The following is a 20,466-nucleotide window of genomic DNA, read 5'->3' on the forward strand; positions in this document are numbered from 1 at the left end:
CTATAGCCTAATGGTACACACACAAGCCTAAACTATATTGCTTAAAATACATAATAATTGATATACTTGTAGGCCCTACTTTTTTTCTTTTGGTTTGTTGAAGGCTTTTTATAATGGTCAACCACTATTTGTTGCATGTTTTTCCGTTGCTTCCTATTGGGCGTTTTCCTATTGGGTGTGAGAGGCCATAATCAAGGGGTATTTATTTCGTTCAAAGTCACTTGAGACTTACTACATAATCATGGGGTATATAGTTCACTCTAGACTTGCACTTGGCCCCATTAATGCTACATATTATTCGGCTTGGAGAATCAATAACATACTTTTTTTATAGGCAAGTAGTCTTTCCTTCCTTGTCAGTCTGCCACACTTAACAAGCCATTGTGTGGCCATGGCTAGCCGCATCATGGGTAAGAATATAATGCATCTTTTTGCTAGTGGTGGGATTTTAACTCCTACTCTTAGGCTACAAGCACGGACATCTCTTGGGAGAGGCCAAAGTAATTACCAACATACTAGTGCTAGGAAAGAAATATTATCCCCAACGAGCCAAAAGAAGGAGAGATCTTAATCTTGGCCACTTTTCCCTTAAAAAATCTACACATTAGTTGATTTCATCACTGAAAATTTTAATATCTTAATTGATATTCTCAAGGCAAGCAAAAATTTCCACTAGTTTTTCCTTAACTCGAACCTTGAAAAAGACAATAAAGGATGGTTTTTATTCTAACATCACATCATACATGAAGCAAGTATTTCTTAGCACACCTGGTCTATAGCATAGCACACTTGGGCTATAGCTCAACAGTAGCGCCCATGTCTCTTCCAAGATGGAGGTAGTGGGTTTGAATTCATCCCAGCTGCATCTCTGTCTCTTTTTTTTTGGGGGGGATTGGTTGGAAATTTGAAAGAACACTACTCGCGCAAGGGGGAGATTTGAACCAATCACCTAGGAACTCTCAAACTCCTTCCTTACCTACTCTCTTAAAAAAACTATATAAAAATTCCAGGCATCCAGTACTATAGTTAGTCCTATCGTATAAGTCTCTCTTAGTATATAAAAAGTATTTCTTAGTATATAAAAATTAATAGCGTTCAGTGTCTCGGAATTTGACCTGTGGTATATTGTAATAACTACTAATATTGAAATGCAAGAAAAAGGCTCTGTGTCTTCTTGCTTTACGTCTTCACCTGTTGCGATTTCTGACAACAGAGACGAAAGCTTCCTTCAGTAGTGTTCTTTCCTGTGGCTCGTTCCAAGTTAGAATTTGAGTGAAGCCATGATTTTTTTTGCTACAGACGCTCCATTCTCTCTTCACTCTTTCTGGCATTGGTCTCTGATCCGTTTTGTTTCCTTTGTAACAGTTTTCTGTCACAATCTCTGTCGTCAGAGCTGTGATTAGGGTTAGGGTTTTGATCTGTTGTTAGGGTCAGGATTCGATCGATCCCATGTCTGCACCGTAGAAGCTTCATTTCAAGTAAGTTTTTGTTTCTCCTGTTCTGTGTTACAAATATATATGTCATTCGGGTTAGTTTTTGATCTGTTTGATTAGGTTAGATGCCATGGATCCTTGACCATAGAACCTTCATTGCGGGTCAGCTCTTTTGAACATACTTCTCTTCAGTGATGAGACTGGAAAATAAGTCATTTGGTTCATTTTCAATGTTAGGACTTTGGATGTTATCTTGATCAAGCCTTGCAAGTTCAGCTCAAGATATGCTAATGGATCACTTGGATTATATCGTTGACCATTGGTTGTGGAAAAATTAAATGTGTTCTTGAGAACTTTGGAGCTTGCTTAGATGAAGTTGTTGTGGCATGTGGGGCTTGTCGAGCATGTGCTTTAAGATTCACAAGATGTGTTGAGATACAGCTGGACATTTTTTGAGAAAGATGTAAGCAAGGAATTTGGTTCCTTTTGATTAGGGTCTCCCTCTCACATAGAGCAAAGTTGGCACGACACCACATACTGGTCGGTCAACATGCTGTCAGCAGCCAGCCAGCATCCAATTGACCAGCTGCAGTGCCATTATATGGATTATAAGTAGTCTGCTGACTCGGGTATGATGTTAAAAGACTCATTTCTTGTCTCTTTTCAGGAGACTTGGCACAGACACCTCAGAGTCTTGCAGCACCTCTCACAGACCAAGTATTTGTGGAACCGCGTCCACACTTACAGGAGATTACATAGAGCCAAGAGGGCACACCAACCAAGGAGCCAGCAAGAACAGATACAAATCATGAATCTTTTGCCTAGGTATCTTGAAGGTTCATCATAGAGGTTTCCAAAAAATGAAGTTCTTAACCTGGCTTTGTAAAACAGTTGTGCCTGAAAGTATCACCTCTGGGCATGGGAGGGATGCATGCCCCCAGGATAATCTGGCCTCTGCTGGTTTTGGGCAAAATTTTAGGTTTGAATACTTCTAGGCATTTTTATTCCCTTGCTACTTCAAGTCACTGGCTGTCAATGTAAAAATGTCTGTGTGCAGTCTCTATATAAATAGTATAATACATACAGGTGTCTCTATAAGCCCTTTGCTTTGTTAGACAGTATTGCTACTCATCTGCATGGGATAGAATGGAGACTAGCATCTTAGCTAGAGAAAAAGAGAAAGTAAGCTATAATAAATGTCTACGAAAGGCCCAAGCCAAGAATGTGTCACAATAGTTTCATGAGGCTACTAGATCATGGGTTTTTTTTTCTTGGGTGTTTGTATTAAGCTTTTTTTAAAATTTTATTTTATTTTTTAAAATTTTGTTTGTTTTTGGTGATTCTCTTCTTTCTTTTAAAATTATTTGTAAGTTCAAATTCATCTAGCCTTATGACGGTATCTATATTTATGATAATATTTTTGGGTTTGAAAAGTGCTGGCTGATCAGCACATCAAATGCATAATTATAGGCAGATTCGTGTTATCCACACCACCAGCAAGAGGAGCCAGATGTGAACTAGCGTTTACATAGCATGATCCCCCTTGGGAGCAAACATAGCATCAAGAACCTCCTCCTGAAGCTGGTTCTCTTGAGTGTTCAGCGCCTAGGTCATGCATTGTAACCATTTGTAGAGCATGCGTAGTACAGATCTGAGTTTAGATCTATGATCTAGTAGGCAAATTCAATGTTTTTGCTTCATGGATATTCCATATTAGAGGAGAATGTCATGTGCATCCCTTTATCCGGATGCTGATAGACATATATTCTCATTGGCAAATATATAGGCAGATTTAGAGCAGATTTTGTAGCCCTACAAGCTTCCGGAAGTGTCCAAGACATAGCCCAATGGTTGGGACACCTTTTGGGCATTGTTTGGACACAAAAGATGACTTTTTGGACAATGTTTTGTGGCAAAAATAGGCAAAACCGACTTGATTACGAATTCATACCTTTTCCCTATAATAGAATCATTAGGCATTCATTAGGATTATCATTCAAAGATCAAGAGGATCTATTTGTCAGAGTTTGCAAGGACATAATGGTGGATCAGCAAGAGCTTCTCTTGTCCGATTGTAAGTAGAGGGTTGTAGGGATCTTTGGTATGTATCATGAAGCTGTGAATCAGCAAGATCATTTGCACGAAGCTGTGAATCAACAAGATCATTGTATACATAGCATGCTTTGGCAATATATAGTAGATTAGGTCTATCTCTCCTTCTCTTTTGTGTCTTTGCTATAGGATTAGCGTTAAACTTCTTTGCTTAGTGTTAATCATGAACACGCTTCCGCAACGCATGTTACATTGGTATTAGAGCTTAGGTCATCCTAGGACAGTCCTTAGGCTACGTTTGTTAGAAGTCATCTCCTGTCTAGTTTTATACACCAGGGCCTTTGTTGTGAGTGTGCCCGCCCTTATGAGGTGTTTTTCCATTTTTCCCCACTCTCCGTATTTTTTTCCTATTTTTTTCCATTTTTCTGAGGCTTGGGAGGGCTGCCAGAGGGTGCCAAGAGCAGTACAGTGCTGGCCGACTGGACGTTTATCAGACGTGGGCACTCTTGCTGCTGGTCGACTGGTTTTGATCAGTTTTGGGTACCAAATTGCTGGCCGATTGCATTTATGCAGTCGTGGACCTTTTTATCAATCGTGGGCTTTTCCTTATGCTGGCGGACTGCCCTCTAGGGGGGTATATATAGGTCCTCAGCCCCCATACCTCATTTGTATCATTCCTCGGGATCTTGTGTATATAGAGCAGAGTTACACGCCTACATCTCTCTCTCTCTTGTGCTGTTTTTCTGCCTGCGTTTTTTGCTCTTGTGTTCCCAGATTTGGTCATCATCTCCGCTGCGTATTCTGACATGGTATCAGAGCCTAGGCTCTAGATAGGTCTTGGGATTTGTGTGAGCAAGAGGGGAACTGTTTTGTGGCTGATTGGTGGACTGTTTTGGGCTGATCGGGAAGAGGAGAAGCAAGAGGAAGGCGGTTTGATTTGCTGGACAGCCACTTGCAGGTATCAGTTCTTCTTTGTTCCCATCCACCCACCCTTTTCAGAGTACATCCCCGCTATGGCAGATCTGTATGAGATGGCCGAGAGGCATGTGAAGATCCCGACACTCCCCACGTTCCCGGTGGACCGTCAATTGGATGGGAGCAACTACGGCATATGGAAGGTGATGATGGAATCCGTTCTGGAGTCTTATGACCTCGCCGATTTTGTCGTTGTTGGTGTTCCACGGCCGGAAGTAGAGGAAGGGGAGTTACCGTTAACCCGAAAGGACCGGGAGGCCCAGACACAGATGTGGGATCGTGTCAATGCCAGGGTCCGTTCGTTTATTTTCCTCAATTGCACACCATAGGTAATCAATCATGTAAGGCACATGACGCTGGCCAGAGGTATATGGCAGCATTTGGCCTCACTTTACAACAGGGTATCGCCCATGAAGAGGATTTCCTTGGAAGTACAGATGCGGGTTATGAGCCCTGCAAAGTCGTCGACGATGCGGGAGCATATTAACAAGCTGCAGGCTCTTCAACAGGAAGTTCTCCAGGTTGGGAAGGAGATATCGTCAGAGGACATGGCCATCACGTTGCTGTCACATTTGCCCTCTTCGTACTCAGCATTTTACTCGTCTTTGATTACCAGTGGGCAGGCTCAGCACCATCACGTGGGAGGAGCTTGTGTCCATGGTCCTGGACCAGGAGGAACGATTCACGAACCCTCCTCAGGGTGGAGGTCCGGAGGCCTTTATTGGCCAACGGTTGAAAGGCCGTAACTCAAGCAAAGGGAAGGCTTCATCGGAGAAGTCTTCTGAGAAGAAGTCCGACGCTGACCGCGAGAAACTGAAGGCAGAGAGGACTTGTAATGATTGTGGCGAGAAAGGCCACTACTGGAGGCAGTGTCCCAAGCGGAAGACCGAGAAGGGTGAAGATTCTTCAGCAGCAATCGTGAAGACTCCGGCTTTTGTGCACCTGGAGGTGATGGACACCGATGCTTCATTTTCTTCAGGCAGGGAGGAGATTGGAGGACTCGCCGCAACGGATACTCGGGAGTGGATTCTCGATAGTGGTGCTTCCAGGCACATGACTCCTTCCCGTTCCGGTTTATAGGATCTCTGTAGGCTTTCTGGTCATATTCTTACTGGGGATACGTCCACTATCCCAGTTCACAGTGAGGGCAGGATGGAGATAGTTCCCGATGGCTAAGGGGGGAAGCATTCCTCCCAGGTGTTGTATGTTCCGACACTTGGTTTTCGTCTGTTGTCAGTGCATCAGGTTTGCAAGACTGGCGTACGGGTGGAGTTTGATGAGCATTTTGTTGCTCTCCGGGACAAAGCAACAGGCCAAGTGGTTTGGGAAGGCGGAGTGGAGAATGGAGTCTACAGGCTTTCAGCACTCTCTCTCCCAGGTCCTCAGGATTGTGATGAGTGGCAGTCTGGTAATGGCTACTCAAGTGTGGATACGCTGCAGGTGCGGGCTTTCCGAGACTAGGTGGTGGATAGCTTGCCAATAGATGGTAGCAGTTGGCAGAAACTTTCTAGTACTGATGTTGGTAGTTCTTGTGTTCGTGAGTCAAAGGAAGCTGAACAGGTCACTTATGCTCTGATGTCTCGTAGTGTTCGGGACAAAGAACCTCCAGTAGATGAGGATATTCTTTCCACGGGGACCTTTCGGAAAGCCAGGTAGGTGACAGGTGATTACTTGCAGAAGGAGGTGGTTTCTCCAGGCTTTGTGGTTTCGGATTCAGAGGGGGTGGTTGACAGGTTTCATCAGGTTTCCAGGACTTGCTTGTGCACCGTAACAGGTGTTGATCCTTGTGAGCAGTGTGATGTCTCTGTGACTCAGAAGCTGTATGGTTCATTGATCTGGTTGATGGACACCAGCTTCCTGATGAGGCAGTTGAGCTCTTGGTTGCAGATGTCTCTTTGTGAGGCAGGATTGCGTTTCCTGTGGTTTCTGCGACATGCGAAGGATCATGGACTCTTGTACACAGGAGGGGGATTGTTGGATGGAGTCCGACTCCGCGGTTGGAGTGACTCGGTTTGGGGAGGAGATCCGGACACGAGGGGATCTACTTCAAGCCTAGGAGCAGTTTTACGGAGCAGTAGGAGGAGGTTACATTGCAGGTTTGGGCTTCCATTGGAGGAACCCATGGTCATCCAGAGGCACTTTGTTCGTGAACAGATCGTTGCTGATGACATCTTGCTGGAGTTCTGTTCGACGGAGGACAGTACGGTGGACCTCTTCACGAAGTCGCTCTTAGGATTTGCTCAGGCGGCACCCCAGCTCCCAGTGGTTGGTTACACAGCCAGGAGCTGAGAGGGGGTGTTAGAAGTCATCTCCTGTCTAGTTTTATATACCAGGGCCTTTGTTGTGTGTGTGCCCGTCCTTATGAGGTGTTTTCCCATTTTTCCCCACTCTCCGCATTTTTTCCCTATTTTTTCCCATTTTTCTGAGGCTTGGGAGGTGCCAGAGGGTGCCAAGAGCAGTATAGTGCTGGCCGACTGGATGTTTATCAGTCGTGGGCACTCTTGCTGCTGGCCGACTGGTTTTGATCAGTTTTGGGCACCAGATTGCTGGCCGACTGCATTTATGCAGTCGTGGACCTTTTTATCAATCGTGGGCTTTTCCTTCTGCTGGCCGACTGCCCTCTAGGGGGGTATATATAGGTCCTCAGTCCCCATACCTCATTTGTATCATTCCTCGGGATCTTCTTGTGTATATAGAGCAGAGTTACACGCCTACATCTCTCTCTCTCTTGTGCTGTTTTTCTGCCTGCGTTTTTTGCTCTTGTGTTCTCAGATTTGGTCATCATCTCCGCTGCGTATTCTGACAACGTTTTGTGTACGCTAAATAAGGGTTTGCAGGCCAAAATTAGGGTTTTTATATTTTGCACGATCTCAGTCCTAGCAACAATGTTTTCAATCCTAGATTCAATGTGGAAATTGGAAAAGCCAAATTAAGGTTTCCGTTTTTAGGGTTTCATCCCATTTTTGCATGTAGCATGGGTTGCATGTAGGGTAGAATTTGCACAAGACTTAGTCTAGGTCTAACCTATGTAGGAAAAGATTTCTTTTTGCTACTCCCTCCACCAATACCTCACCTCGATGGAGAGCAATGATGCTTGGAAAGAATAGCTACCGCGTGAGTATGAGACTTCGCCGAGTATAGGCAACAACTCAGAGAAGAGGACCGTCGGCAACGGGAGAGAGAAGCACATCAAGTAAAGCTTCAAGAAGAGGTGCGTCAAGCCTAACTTTTGTACAAGCAACATTGGGCACACCTCAAGGAAACATGGGCATAGTTCATGAATCATGGCATCATCAACAAAAGCCAAGGAGGCTTCACCTCGGGCTGTGAAGCAGCCCAAGATTGAGAGCGTTGACGCAACGAAAAGAGAGCTTCTAAGATACGAGTTCTCAGGAGACGTGATCACAGAAAAATGTGTTTCCGAGGAGGTGCCATTACTCGAGATGCACGTGTCAGAGCCAAAACCAGAACCAGAGCCAAAGCTAGAGTGAGAAGGCAAACTAGAACCAGAACCACAGATCAAGGAGGTGGATCTCTCCAAATCCTATTTGAAGGAGGATGAGGTCGTCCCGATAGTTTCAGAGAAGCTTCCAGAAAACCTCTCTGAATCCTGTGAGGAGGAAGAGACTACATGTAATTCAAAAGATCCAAAGTGTCACGACCCTGTGAATTTGTACAAGTGTATGGGCATGGTGGTTAGTTTGTAGGACACCAGTGTGCAGGACATTTATTAAATGTGCACACTTGTGGTCTAGAGGACTCTAGGTATTATTTTGAAGTTTCTCTTTTATAACCCCATGTGGGGGACAATGGTTTTAAAAACCTTAGGAGGGGGCAAAGGTTTTAAAACAAAAGAATACTTTTTGGGAGAATCGCGACTTTGGGCTATTATTGGCAAAAGGGCTTCTTTTGGAGGAGTCAGGCAGCAGCTAGGGGGGCGCTTTTGCTCTCACACTTCTCTCTGCTCTGAAAAAGACAGGTGGGTTGGACTGGACTGGACTGGATTGGAGTTACGCAGGTGCTTTCACACACTCTCTCTCTCGCGACAGACTGGCTGTAGGGTTATTGGGCTGGACTGCTCACGGGTTGGACAGAGGGGCAGCGTTGGCAGCAGGATTGCAGGCCGGCTGAGTTGCAGACCCCCTTCACGCTACAGAGAACTCTGGACTGAGAGCAGGTCCACCCACGCTCTCTCTCTCTCTCTCTCTCTCTCTCTCTCTCTCATGGAAGGCGACTGCAGGGCAGAAGAAGCGGAACTAAACAGACTTTTCTCTCGCACTTTCTCTTTCTCTTTGAAGGAGGTAGACTCTAGAAGTAAAGGTGCAAACGTGGGGACGACCAGTCTGTTTTTCTCTCTTCTCTCTTTGGGGGAAAGTGACAAGGTTTGCAGGTTTCTCTCACTCTCTCACTCTCTCTCTCTCTCTTTGTGAGAAGGTGGGATTGCAGAAGGTGCACAACCGAGTCCCTCTTTCCACTAGTTTGAGACTGTTTCGAGGGTGCTCCTCTGGCCCTTTGTGAGAGGAAGGGTTTGGCAGTTCGGAGGGTGGAAACAGGGCAAGTTTTTGGACTGATTTGGAAGAGTTTATGGGCTGATGTATGGCTGGTTTTTGGCTATGTGCATGGGCTAGTTAGATGCGTATTCAAGGCCTCATGGATGTACTATCTCGGTTGATTAGAGGTGAATAACAGTGTGGTGTTTGGGGGCGCAGGGTTGTGTGTAACCTCTATGCTAAGAGGTCCAGAGGATTGGCAGATTGGACATGCATACGTACAAGACATGAATGGCCATGACGTATTGAATTGAACTCTTCCATTGAATTTGAATAAAGAAATACCGAAAGGGGTGCCAAGCTTTGGGGTCAACAGGTGTCGTTGTTCTTTTTGTGTAGGAGCACTCTAGCTCCCTTTTTATCTGTCTTATTTGTTGGATTACAACTGTGTTTGGGTGACTGCTAGTTTACCGCACTTTGGTTTCTACTTGAGGCTGGTTTCAAGGTTCCACAGTCGGGTCCATCACCAACTTTCTTAAGGGGGTGAGCTCGTGGTTGTCTCGAGGAAAGTCGCTGAAAATTTCGACAAGATGTCTATGAGGATGACGATGACTATGATGATGAGAAAGAGTAGGAGACCACTCGTGAGAGGACTGAATCTGAGGATGTACTTGTAGGAGAATAGGCTACAGAAGATGCACGTTATGAGGATGTAACGTAACCAGAAGATATGCTAAGTAAAGAGGAAGATGATGCCCAATTCAAAGCCTGTTTGGCAGGGGCAGTGGATGTGCTTATGCAACTCACACAAAGTGAGAAGTTTGCTGAATTTATGAGGGCCCCTTCTGAGCCTAAGAAGAAGGTGAGTTCTAACTTCTAGGAATCCACCTCAGGGCAATAGTGGTGCCTTCCCACAGGATCTTGCTTTTGGACAGTTTTCCAACATGCAAAACACTTATGGTGAAAACCCACAGAGTTCCTTTTTCGAGCAGCCACCTATTCCGCAGCAATCGATGTATCCAGGCTATTTTGGCGGTGGTTCCGTGTTCCAATCTATGACTGGGGGTTACCCTGAAGGAGGCATGGGACTGCGAGGGAATTTTGGAGCTAGTTTTCAGCCTGGCATGCAAGGCAACATGTATGATGGTATGCAGCCCGGAATGCAAGGGAATATGTATGGGAGCATGCAGCCCGGAATGCAAGGAAACATGTATGGGGACATGCAGCCTGGTATGCATAGTGGTATGTTTGGAAGCATGGGAGGATCAGCAGGATTGCATGGTATACAAGGTGTGGAAACTGGCAATGTTGACCCTAGTATGGGTATGAATGCAGGGGGTAGCAATCTTGTGAAGCCACTTCCTTACGATAATCTAATGCCTATGGGTAAGGCGAAAGATTACAAGGAAGGGGGAGCTACAGTGAAATTTGACACATTCAGTGGGGCCAAAGATAGGCTCAAGGCTCTTACCTTTTACAGCAGTTTGATGCTGCTTTTTCTGGTGGAAATTACATGGAATCCTCAAAAGTGAGAAAAGCTGCGACTTTTCTCAAGGGCAATGCATTGCAGTGGTGGTCCACTCTTCTTTTGCAGGGCATAGCACCATCTACTTGGGTACAATTTAAATAGGTGTTTTCTTCCGTGTGGCTCACATCTACATTTGAGGTGGATGTAATGACAACATGGCATAAATTGGATGCATCGAAATGTGAGAATCTTGAGGATTATAACAAGAAGTTTTGGGAAGCTTTACTCCCAGTTACTTCTTATTGTGCAGTGCCACTATCTGAGCAGGTTGAGAAGTATTGTTGTGGGTTGTCCAAGGAAGTGCGTGACTATTGCATTAAGACTCGAGTAACAAATATGTCGCAGATGATAGAGAATGCCATGACCGCAAATGCGTTACTCATTGGGGTTTCAACTAGATTTAAGGGCAGCAAAAGCACGGGCAAGCAAACTGAGAAGTCAGGGCATGCATCTCGTGATGCAAGAGTGCCTGCAGAGAAGCGGTGTAAGATGCTACCAATACCCAAGAGAACTCCTGAGGAGAAGCACGCTTTGTTGGATGCCAAGAAATGCTTTTTCTGTATTATCGAAGAGAGACATATGTCTTTCAATTGTCCCAAGCGTAAGTCCAAGAAGGACTCTGACACTAAAGGGGAGCCCAAGTCTAAGAAAGCAAAGCCTTTTGCAGGGTTAGTTCCTGATCTTGTTGGGGAACAGCCAGGTGGTGAGAGGAGACTGAGTTGTGTAGAGCTTGGGCAAAGTTAGAGATTAGAATGCTTTGATTTTCTTTGACACAAGTGCTAGAGCCAACTTTATCTCACCAGATTTGGCTGGCAGATTGGGAATCCATGCAGAGGAGATGGGGCCTTTGCATGAGGCTAATATGGCTTGTCTTGGCTATGCAGAACCCATCACCCCTATTATTGGGAAGCTGAGGCTTCATGTGTAGGGTTATGTGGACAGTGAGGAATTCTATATCATGCCACTTGATGGGTGTAATGTTTTGTTGGGTATGCCATGGTGTCATAGAGTACATGCGGTGGTGGATACGTAAAACAGGAAGATTACTTTGACTCATAGAGGGAAAGAGCACATTTTGGATGTAAAGCTTAAAGGGGAATCTGTTCCTATTGTATCGGCTTCGGCCATTTCATCAGTAATGAAAAAGCATCTTTTCGCATACTTGGTTTTTGTAAAGGATGCAAAAGATGATGAATCTCAATCTAATTTGTCTATGTTAGATAAAGACAAGACTGATTTTCTACGTGAGTACCAAGATTGCTTTTCCGAGTCATTACCAGTAGAACTTCCTTTGGAAAGGCCAGAAGATCATGCTATTGATCTTATTCCGGGGAGTACTCCACCAAATAGACCGCTGTACCGTGTTAGTGCAGCCCAACAAGAGGAAATTATGAGCTAGGTACAGGAGTTCTTGAAAAAGGGGTTGGTTCAGCCTAGCTCATCACCCTTTTGCTTACCTGTGCTCTTAGTGCAAAAGAAAGATGGTTCTTGGCGCATGTGTATAGATTACAAGGCGTTAAACAAGAACACCATCAAGAATCGATTCTCTATTTCGAGGATCGATGACATATTGATGTAAGCGCCGATATATACCTGATTTAGGGCTGAGAAGTAAGTGCTGATGTATCCTTGATGTAGGGTTGAGATGTAAGCACTGATGTAAGCGCTTATGTCCTAATGGCTGCTGGTGGAAAATGCAGAAGTGAGCTGTGGTGAAAAATGCAGATATATGCACCATGGACTAGCAGTAGCAACTTGTGATAAAATGCAGAAGAAACACTGCAGATGAAAATGTCCAGTTTAGCAGTAGCAGGGAAGGATTCCACTTGTTTGTAGGTGGCTTGTTCCAACACCAGCAGTCGGTACAGAAGCAAACTGAAGAGTTGTCTTGAAGTGGGCGATCAATCCAGCAGGAGGAGGAGGGTAAAGCGCTGATGAGTAGTCCTGGAGTGGACACCCAGCCGATCAGTAATTGTCAGTTGGTGAAGAGGTTTAGGAGGCGCCTCATATTTATATGAGGGTAGGGTGTTGGTCGGCCACCATATAAATAATATAAAAGAAAAAATGGCCCTTTTTGGGTTGGGTTAAATACCCTTTTTGGGTATATTTTCACACAGAAGCAATTCTCAATTGGTTAGATTTGAAGACCGTGCATGATGTACGTAGCTTTTTGGGATTGTGTTCGTATTATAGGCGGTACATACGGTATTTTGCTGAGATTGCTTCACCCCTTCATGCTTTAACAAAGAAGGGAACTCTGTTTCGATGGGCTGATCGGGAAATTGCAGCCTTTAAGAAGCTAAAAGAAAAGCTACTTCGGATCCCATGTTGGTACTACCGGATCTCCGAAAGGCTTTTGTTGTCCAGTGTGATCCATGTGGGAATAGCATCGGGGCAATTCTCATATGCAGGAAGGACATGTGATAGCCTATGAGAGTCGTATAGTACAGAATGCCGAGAAGCATTTACAGGTCTATGAGAAAGAGATGTTGACTGAAATTCATGCTCTTTCTACATGGAAACACCATTTGCTTGGGGCTGATTTCACTGTGCAGATAGATCATCAGACCTTGCATTATTTCCTCACATAGACCAAGCTTTCTGAGAAGCATATGAGATGGGCCAACTTTTTGTCTATGTTCCACTTTCAGATTGTCTGTGGAAGGCAAAAAGAATGTTGTGGCAGATGCTTTGTCACGCGAGCCACAGGTCTTAGCAGTTTCACTTGCTTATCATCATGAGCTTGATGAGATGAAAGAATAGTATGCCCATGATGAGGATTTTGGCAAGGTCTATGATCAGATGTCTGAGGGTCAGCGGCATGATCATTATACTCTCAGGGATGGCTTTTTGTTGATGCATGGTAGATTGAAAGTTATGCTCCACCGTATGCAGGTCATAGGGGCATTGAGGCCATGGTAAAGGCAGTTGAATCTTTCTTTTATTGGCCGACCTTGAGAAGAGATGTTGATGCATTTGTTAGGCAATGCATCGTATGTCAGAATGTGAAGTTTGATCTTCAAAAGACACCAGGGTTACTTCAGCCTTTACCTATTCCAGGTAGACCATGGGAGAGCATTGCCATGGATTTTATATTTGATCTTCCGAGGACACAAACGGGAAATGATGGCATTTGGACTATCATATGCAGGTTCAGTAAGCAGGCTCATTTCATTCCCGTGCATAAGAAGATCAAAGTTGACCACATGGTGAAGTTGTTCATGGCGAACATCTTCAAGTATCATGGCATGCCGTCGTCTATCATTAGTGACTGTGATCCACGGATGACGAGTTTATTTTGGAGAGGGTTGTTTGACAACATGGGTACAACTCTCGTGTTTTCATCATCGTTTCATCCACAGACAGATGGACAGTCGGAAGAGGCTAATTCCACAATGTTAGATCTTCTCAAGTGCTATGTGTCAGAGCACAAGCAACAATGGGAAAAGTATCTTTCTTTGGTGGAGTTCGCTTATAACAACACCATCCATACCTCGACGGGCAAGGCGTCTTTTGAGATTGTGGAAGGAGGGAAGAAAGTACCACTCATTTTGCACACAAAGGATAAGATCTTTGAGGCTGACCACTATGTGGAGAACATGGATGAAGCTTATAGGAGAGTTAAGTTGGCACTCCAAAGAACTCAACAAAAGCAAAAGAAGGCAGTAGACCGTCACAGGCGTGCATTAGAGTTTGCATTGGGTGATTGGATTCTTTTGCGATTTGAGAAAGCTAGGCTCAAGAAGATGAAGGGTAAAGAGTACTTATTCCCTAAGTTGAGCATGCGCTATTATGGACCTTTTCAGATATTGGAAAAGATTAGTGAGGTGGCCTATCATTTGAAGCTACCAGATAACTGGAAGATTCACAATGCATTTCATGTGAGTCTACTCAGACCTTTCCATGGGGATGTGCCTGAGGATGTATCAGATGAGGCTCAGTGAGAAGTTGAGGAACTTGATGAGGTTCTTATTCCTGAGCAGATACTGGCACATAAGGAAAGAAAGGTATGAGGTAAAGTTTTCCGTTGCTATCTTGTGAAATTCAAGAACTATTCACCGATGGATGCAAAGTGAATGGAGGAGGGTGACTTAGTAGATTCACCTCAGGTATTGCAGCTGTATCTTGATGCCTTTGAGTTGGAGCCGACTCTTGGTACGGCCCATTTAGGTTCAGCATGGCATAGGTCTGGAGCATTGCCTGATGCTCAAGAGGGGGGTAGTACCTCTGCTCCCGTGATACAAACGGGCTCAGATGTCATCTAGAGGTCGCTTGGTGAGTTTCCCAGAAAACTCATGGGTAAATCATGTATGCCTTGCAAGATGCTTAGACTAACTATCTTTACTGGACTGCTAGGATGACTACTATGCTGATGCAAGCCATGTGCAACCCTATATGCTATGCAAGAATGCAAATGGATGGGTTATTGATGCATGCCTAAGGGGAAAACGCTAAGGATGGCCTGCAAAATCTTGAGGATTGGATTTAACTGAGCGAAAGCAACTAACATGTTGACGTATTAAATGACTTATGGAATGAACATGAACATGAACTAAGGCTGGTTACCTTGTAACACTCTGATACCAATGTGACATGCAAGGGATTGATCATAGTAAAACAACCTTAGGCTTAACTAAACTTCACTTAGAAACACTTAAGAGAAAGAGAATGGTTTCAATGCAAATGCAATGCAGCTATATTATATGCAATGGTTACAACTAAGATCTGGAAAGATCTATGATGATGAAGACCATGACTTTGATTGTGGTGATTTCTGAATGCTATGCTGCTGAATGCTGAACTCCCCACCTCTTGGTATCTTGGGCTGAAGACCACTACGATGAGAGAGATCCTGGACTGAATGATCTATCTGCGTTTTATAGGTGAGAATGCTGTTGGTCGGGTAGTGCATACTGCTATTGGCCAAAAGGGTAAGCTCCTGACTGGATTATATCAAGCGCATTTGATCTTGTGTGCTTATAATTGCTGGCAGATGTCAGAATATGCAGCGGAGATGAAGACAAGATCTGAAAACACAAGAGCAAGTGCACTGCAGAAAAAAACGCAGCAATAGAGAGGGAGAGAGAGAGGCGTGTAACTCTACTATATACACAAGAAAATCCCAGAATACCAAATACAAAGTGTGTGGGGGCTAGGGGCCATTTTATATGGCTCCTATGAGCCAGTCGGCCAGCACAAAAGGTAGCCGACAGCGGCCATAAGGCTCACGACCTGCTCCACCATCAGTTGGAGGGCATACAGAGAGGGTCGGGGAGCAGTAGAACTAGTCGGCCATGTTAGAGAAAACAGTCCAGCAGTCGGCCAGCACACAGAGGTAGCCGACATGCACAAGACAACCTCCCACACCTGGTAAAAATAGGGAAAAAATATGGAGGGGGGGGAAAAATGAGAAAACACCTAAATTGGGCGGGCACACCCACAATAGAGGCCCTGCTGAAGACCTTGTAGCTTGTTGATGTGCTCCCGCATCGTCAACGACTTTGAAGGATTCATCACCCGCATCTGTACTTCCAAGGAGATCCTCTTCATGGGCGATACCCTGTTGTAAAGAGAAGCCAAATGCTGCCATATACCTCTGGCCAGCGTCATATGCTTGATATGATTGATTACCTGTGGTGTGCAATTGAGGAAAATGAAAGAATAGACCCTGGCATTGACACGATCCCATAACTGTGCTTGTGTCTCACGTTCCTTCTGAATCGAGGGTAACTCCCCTTCCTCTAACTCCGGTCGTGGAACCCCAACAACAATGAAATCAGCAAGGTCGTAAGACTCCAAAACAGATTCCATCATTACCTTCCATATGCCGTATTTGTTCCCGTCCAACTAACGGTGCATTGGGAACGTGGGGAGTGTCGGGATCTTCACGTGCCTCTCAGCCATCACAAGTGAATCTGCCATTGCGGGGGTGTAACTGAAAAGGGTGGGTGGGTGGGAAAATGAAGAACTAAACCTGCAAGTGGTTGTCCAGCAAATCAGCCCGCCTTCCTCTTGCTTCTTCTCTTCCCGTACGGTCCAAAACAGTCCACCAATTAGCAACAAAACCGCCCCCCTCTTGCTCACATAGTTCCCAAGATCTATCAAGAGCCTAGAGCTCTGATACCATGTCAGAATATGTAGCGGAGATGAAGACAAGATCTGAAAACACAAGAGCAGGTGCAATGTAGAAAAAAACACAGCAATAGAGAGGGAGAGAGAGAGAGAGAGGCGTGTAACTCTACTATATACACAAGAAAATCCTGAAATACCGAATACAAAGTGTGGGGGCTAGGGGCCATTTTATACGGCCCCTACGAGCCAGTCGGCCTCACACAAGGTAGCTGACAACAGCCATAAGGCTCACGACCTGCCCCACCATCAGTCAGCCAACACTTGTCAGTCGGCCAGCATACAGAGAGGGTCGGGGAGCAGTAGAACCAGTGGGCCATGTCAAAGAAAACAGTCCAGCAGTCGGTCAGCACACAGAGGTAGCTTACATGCACATGACAGCCTCCCACACCTGGTAAAAATAGGGAAAAAATGGAAAAAAATATGGAGAGTGGGGAAAAATGAGAACACCTAAATCAGGCGGGCACACCCACAACAAAGGCCCTGGTGTAAATATACAGACAGGAGATGATTGCTAACAGCAAACTGCCTTGCCCAAAACCAGGATGATCTCCATGTTGATGTTGTGCTCTATATGCTTTGAGATTAACTACTAATGCAAGATTAAGATGATGCTAGCCTCCCACCCTTAACGGGTGTGCATGTGACATGTCATCAATCTTGATCAGCGTTTCACACAGTGATTGGAGCCAAGGTGTGAACGGGGATTTTCTACAAAAGAAAGCTGAAGCATTTACTGGAAAAGTTTGGCCTAAAAGATGGCCACCCAGCAAAAGCAGCATGGGATTTTATTCATCAAAGTGACTTATCATATTTACAAGTCGGTATGTTCACATATCATTAAAGACGGTCTGGACATATTATCAGTTTGGGCATGGATAGGTGGAGAAAAGGAGGCGCCTACTTGAAACTTGGCCAACAAGCTAGGAAAAGCACAAAAATTGATATTTTGGGCTAAAACTTTGAGTACAAGCCAAGAAAAGCATAAAGTTGATATTTTTGGACAAGTTCAGCTATTTTGGACCAAAAGGAAAAGCACAACTATTATTGAGCTAGACAACTCTGTGAGGCTTATCCCTATTGTGCCTTCTCTCTCTCCACTGCTGGCTGACTTGCTCCATACCTCCTACAGGGCTGGTCGACTTGCTACATACCTCCTACAGGGCTGGTGTAACATGCGGAAGCTTTGGGGTCTTCTTTCAGCCCTAAACACCACTGAGAACATGCTGATGCAAAACGCAGATATGAAGAGAGAGTAGAGAGAGAGAGAGATGCTGGAAATTCAGTATATTCTAATGGTACAAAAAGGTACCTAAATCAGCAGCCCTAGACTGCCTTTATACAAAAGGTGATAGACACCAAAATCTAGTCCTAACATGGACCCAACTCCTAATGAGTTGAATGATTACAATGATGAGCATGTGCCTCCTTTTATAGCCCTTTGGACTCCCTGGAGTGCTGGCCGACCAGCAGTCGGCCAGCCGACTGGTTATATTCATCATAAAAGCTGCGCCGTCTGGACATAATCCGTTATAATGCTGTGCCTTCAGCCGGCTTGTCCTCTGGTCCAGCCGACGTCATCTTCTAATGCAGCCGACAGTCCCCACTTGCAGCTAACAGCTTCCTCTTCATGTCCTCCATGCCTTGCTCCAAGTCCACACTGGCCTCTGTTGCACTTTGTGCTCCATAATCTTGGTTCCATCTGGTTCATACTCTTTATCTCGCTGCCTCTTCTGGACCAGCATCTGAGAATGTCCATGGGATCTTTCATGCACATGACAGCTGGCTGACTTGTTTCATACCTTCTATAGAGCTGGTCGACTCCTTCCAAGACAGAGCTGGTCGACTTCTTCTAGGACAGACATAGAGCTGGTCAACTCCTTCAAGGCAGCCATAGAGCTGGTCGACTTCTTCCAGGGCAGCCACATGGCTGGTCGCTTTCTCCTAGAGCCTAACAGGGTTGGTCAACTCACTTCTGGGCTGATTTATGGACTGTTCATGGAGCTGTTTTTGGGCTGATTTGACAGCTCTTTTGTGGCTGATTTGAGGCTCGGTTTTTGGGGCCATTTCGGCACGGAATTCAAGATTGTATTTGGCTCCGTTTCGGGCTGTTTCATGGACTGATTATGAGCTGATTATGGGACTGTTTTGAGACAGTTTTTCGGATGGCTTTTGGTGCTATGTTTGTATCTTGGCTCTAGATTGGATCTGGGCAAGATTTGTGCTGGTGCTTTGTGGAAAATCCAGTGCTGTATGCACCCGCACCTTTGTATCTTGTAAAAGCTGCTCTCTCTAAATAAAGAAGTTCTTATGGGGGGCCGGCCGTTGCGGTTCAATGCGGTGTTATTATATTGCTTATGGTTCTTCCGCTGTGTTATCATGCTCTGTCTAGTATTTGAAGTGTTGGTCTATTATTATTCCGGGTCCCCTCTATCTTGTGACATTACCAACCCATCTCAGGCACTACCCCAGTTCTAGCTTATGTGCCTACTCAAGGATTTGTGCCTCAACCAGGTATTCCACCTATGTGGAGTGGCCAGCCTTATATTCCATCTTATGGAGTACTCTTGCCAGGTCCTACACCTTGGTTGGGTATTAGTGGATATTCTGGAGTTCCACCTAACCCTCTACACTCCGGATATGGGTACCAACCATCTTGGACGCCACCACCTCCTTTCCTTCATGTCTCTATGTCCAGAAATGCTTTCACAGAAAAGACTCGTTTCAATGGGTCTAATTACACCACTGGGGCTAACCTTATGGAACATGTTTTCACTTCCCAAGCTTCTTGGAATGTGGTGAAGGGATTTGAATCGAAACCCCACCCCTCACTAGCATCTCTTGAAGTCATCCGCTATTGGGAAGCTAGGAATTTCACTGCCATAGTGCAGCTCATGCAAGGCCTTCTGCCGGAGTTTCATTCACAACTCCAACAGTTCCCCTATGTCTCTGGTATATGGGTACATCTTGTAGAGAGAGATGTAGTACGTGATCGCAAGCATCGCATTGATCTCGAGCATCAAATCCAAATATTCTCTATCAAAGAGGGGGATGACCTGAACGTCAAGGTTGTTGAGTACCGGCGCCTTAATGCGGACCATTGGCTTTGCCAACTCTCAGGAAGACCAAGTCATTACATTATTGAACAAGTTGTCACCTAGTTTCTTTACTTTTGTCACACAAACCATTAGTTTAGAACCTATGCCTAACCTATGTGAGTGTGAGTGCCAACTCTTGCTCTTTACTCGTTGCATGCCCAGTTTCCACCCCAAGAAGTCATCTTCTTCCTCCTCTACTCAAGAGGGGGTCCTTGTGTCCAATACCACCCATAGTGGTTGAGTACTTTAGGTACGGTGCGGTATGGTATGTGTACGTAAAGTACACATCAAGATAAGTACGTTAAGTACATTCACGTTTTTTACTATATGTGTGTGTGTGTGTGTGTGTGTAAAATAAGAAATATCTAGCATCCATACAAAATAGCATGAAAGACAATGGTAATACTAAAATGACAACTAATCTATTAACTACTGAGCAAAGATCACTGACTAAAAAACGAGCCAAATTGAACATCATATTTGGTACGAAGACCTTATCCGTACGAGGTACGGTACGTATGGAGTGGTACGGAAGGTACTCATCGGATGAGTACGGGTACGGAATGCAACTATGATACCACCTCTACTCATAAAGGGCAACAAGGGAAGGGGAATAGCAACCCAAGTAATCAAGGAAAAACCCAAGGCAACAACATTGATCCCAAAAACCCTACCTCAACACCCACTCCTACTGGCAGAATATTCCCAAAAAGAATAGATATTGCACTCATTGCCAAATGCTTGGACATGTTGATGATGAG

The 20,466-nt window shown here is 45.0% G+C and overlaps 1 protein-coding gene across 2 annotated transcripts in view; it reads left to right on the forward strand.

Moving 5' to 3' along the window:
• The first annotated feature begins 1,066 nt into the window (after positions 1-1,066).
• The window catches only part of LOC147627176 (uncharacterized), a 36,891-nt gene continuing 17,491 nt past the window's right edge, over positions 1,067-20,466 (forward strand). Inside the window, exons 1-2 of one of the 2 annotated variants that reach the window (XM_086815798.1) lie at positions 1,067-1,231; positions 1,366-1,478. The gene's annotated coding sequence lies outside the window, so the exon portion shown is untranslated. Of the gene's footprint in view, positions 1,479-2,100; positions 2,259-20,466 lie in introns of both variants that reach the window. The other variant, XM_086815799.1, reaches the window with a different exon arrangement.

The sequence above is a fragment of the Cibotium barometz genome, chromosome 21 (genome assembly GCF_041138505.1).
Source record: "Cibotium barometz isolate CiBa-2024 chromosome 21, ASM4113850v1, whole genome shotgun sequence".
Lineage (NCBI taxonomy): Eukaryota > Viridiplantae > Streptophyta > Polypodiopsida > Cyatheales > Cibotiaceae > Cibotium > Cibotium barometz.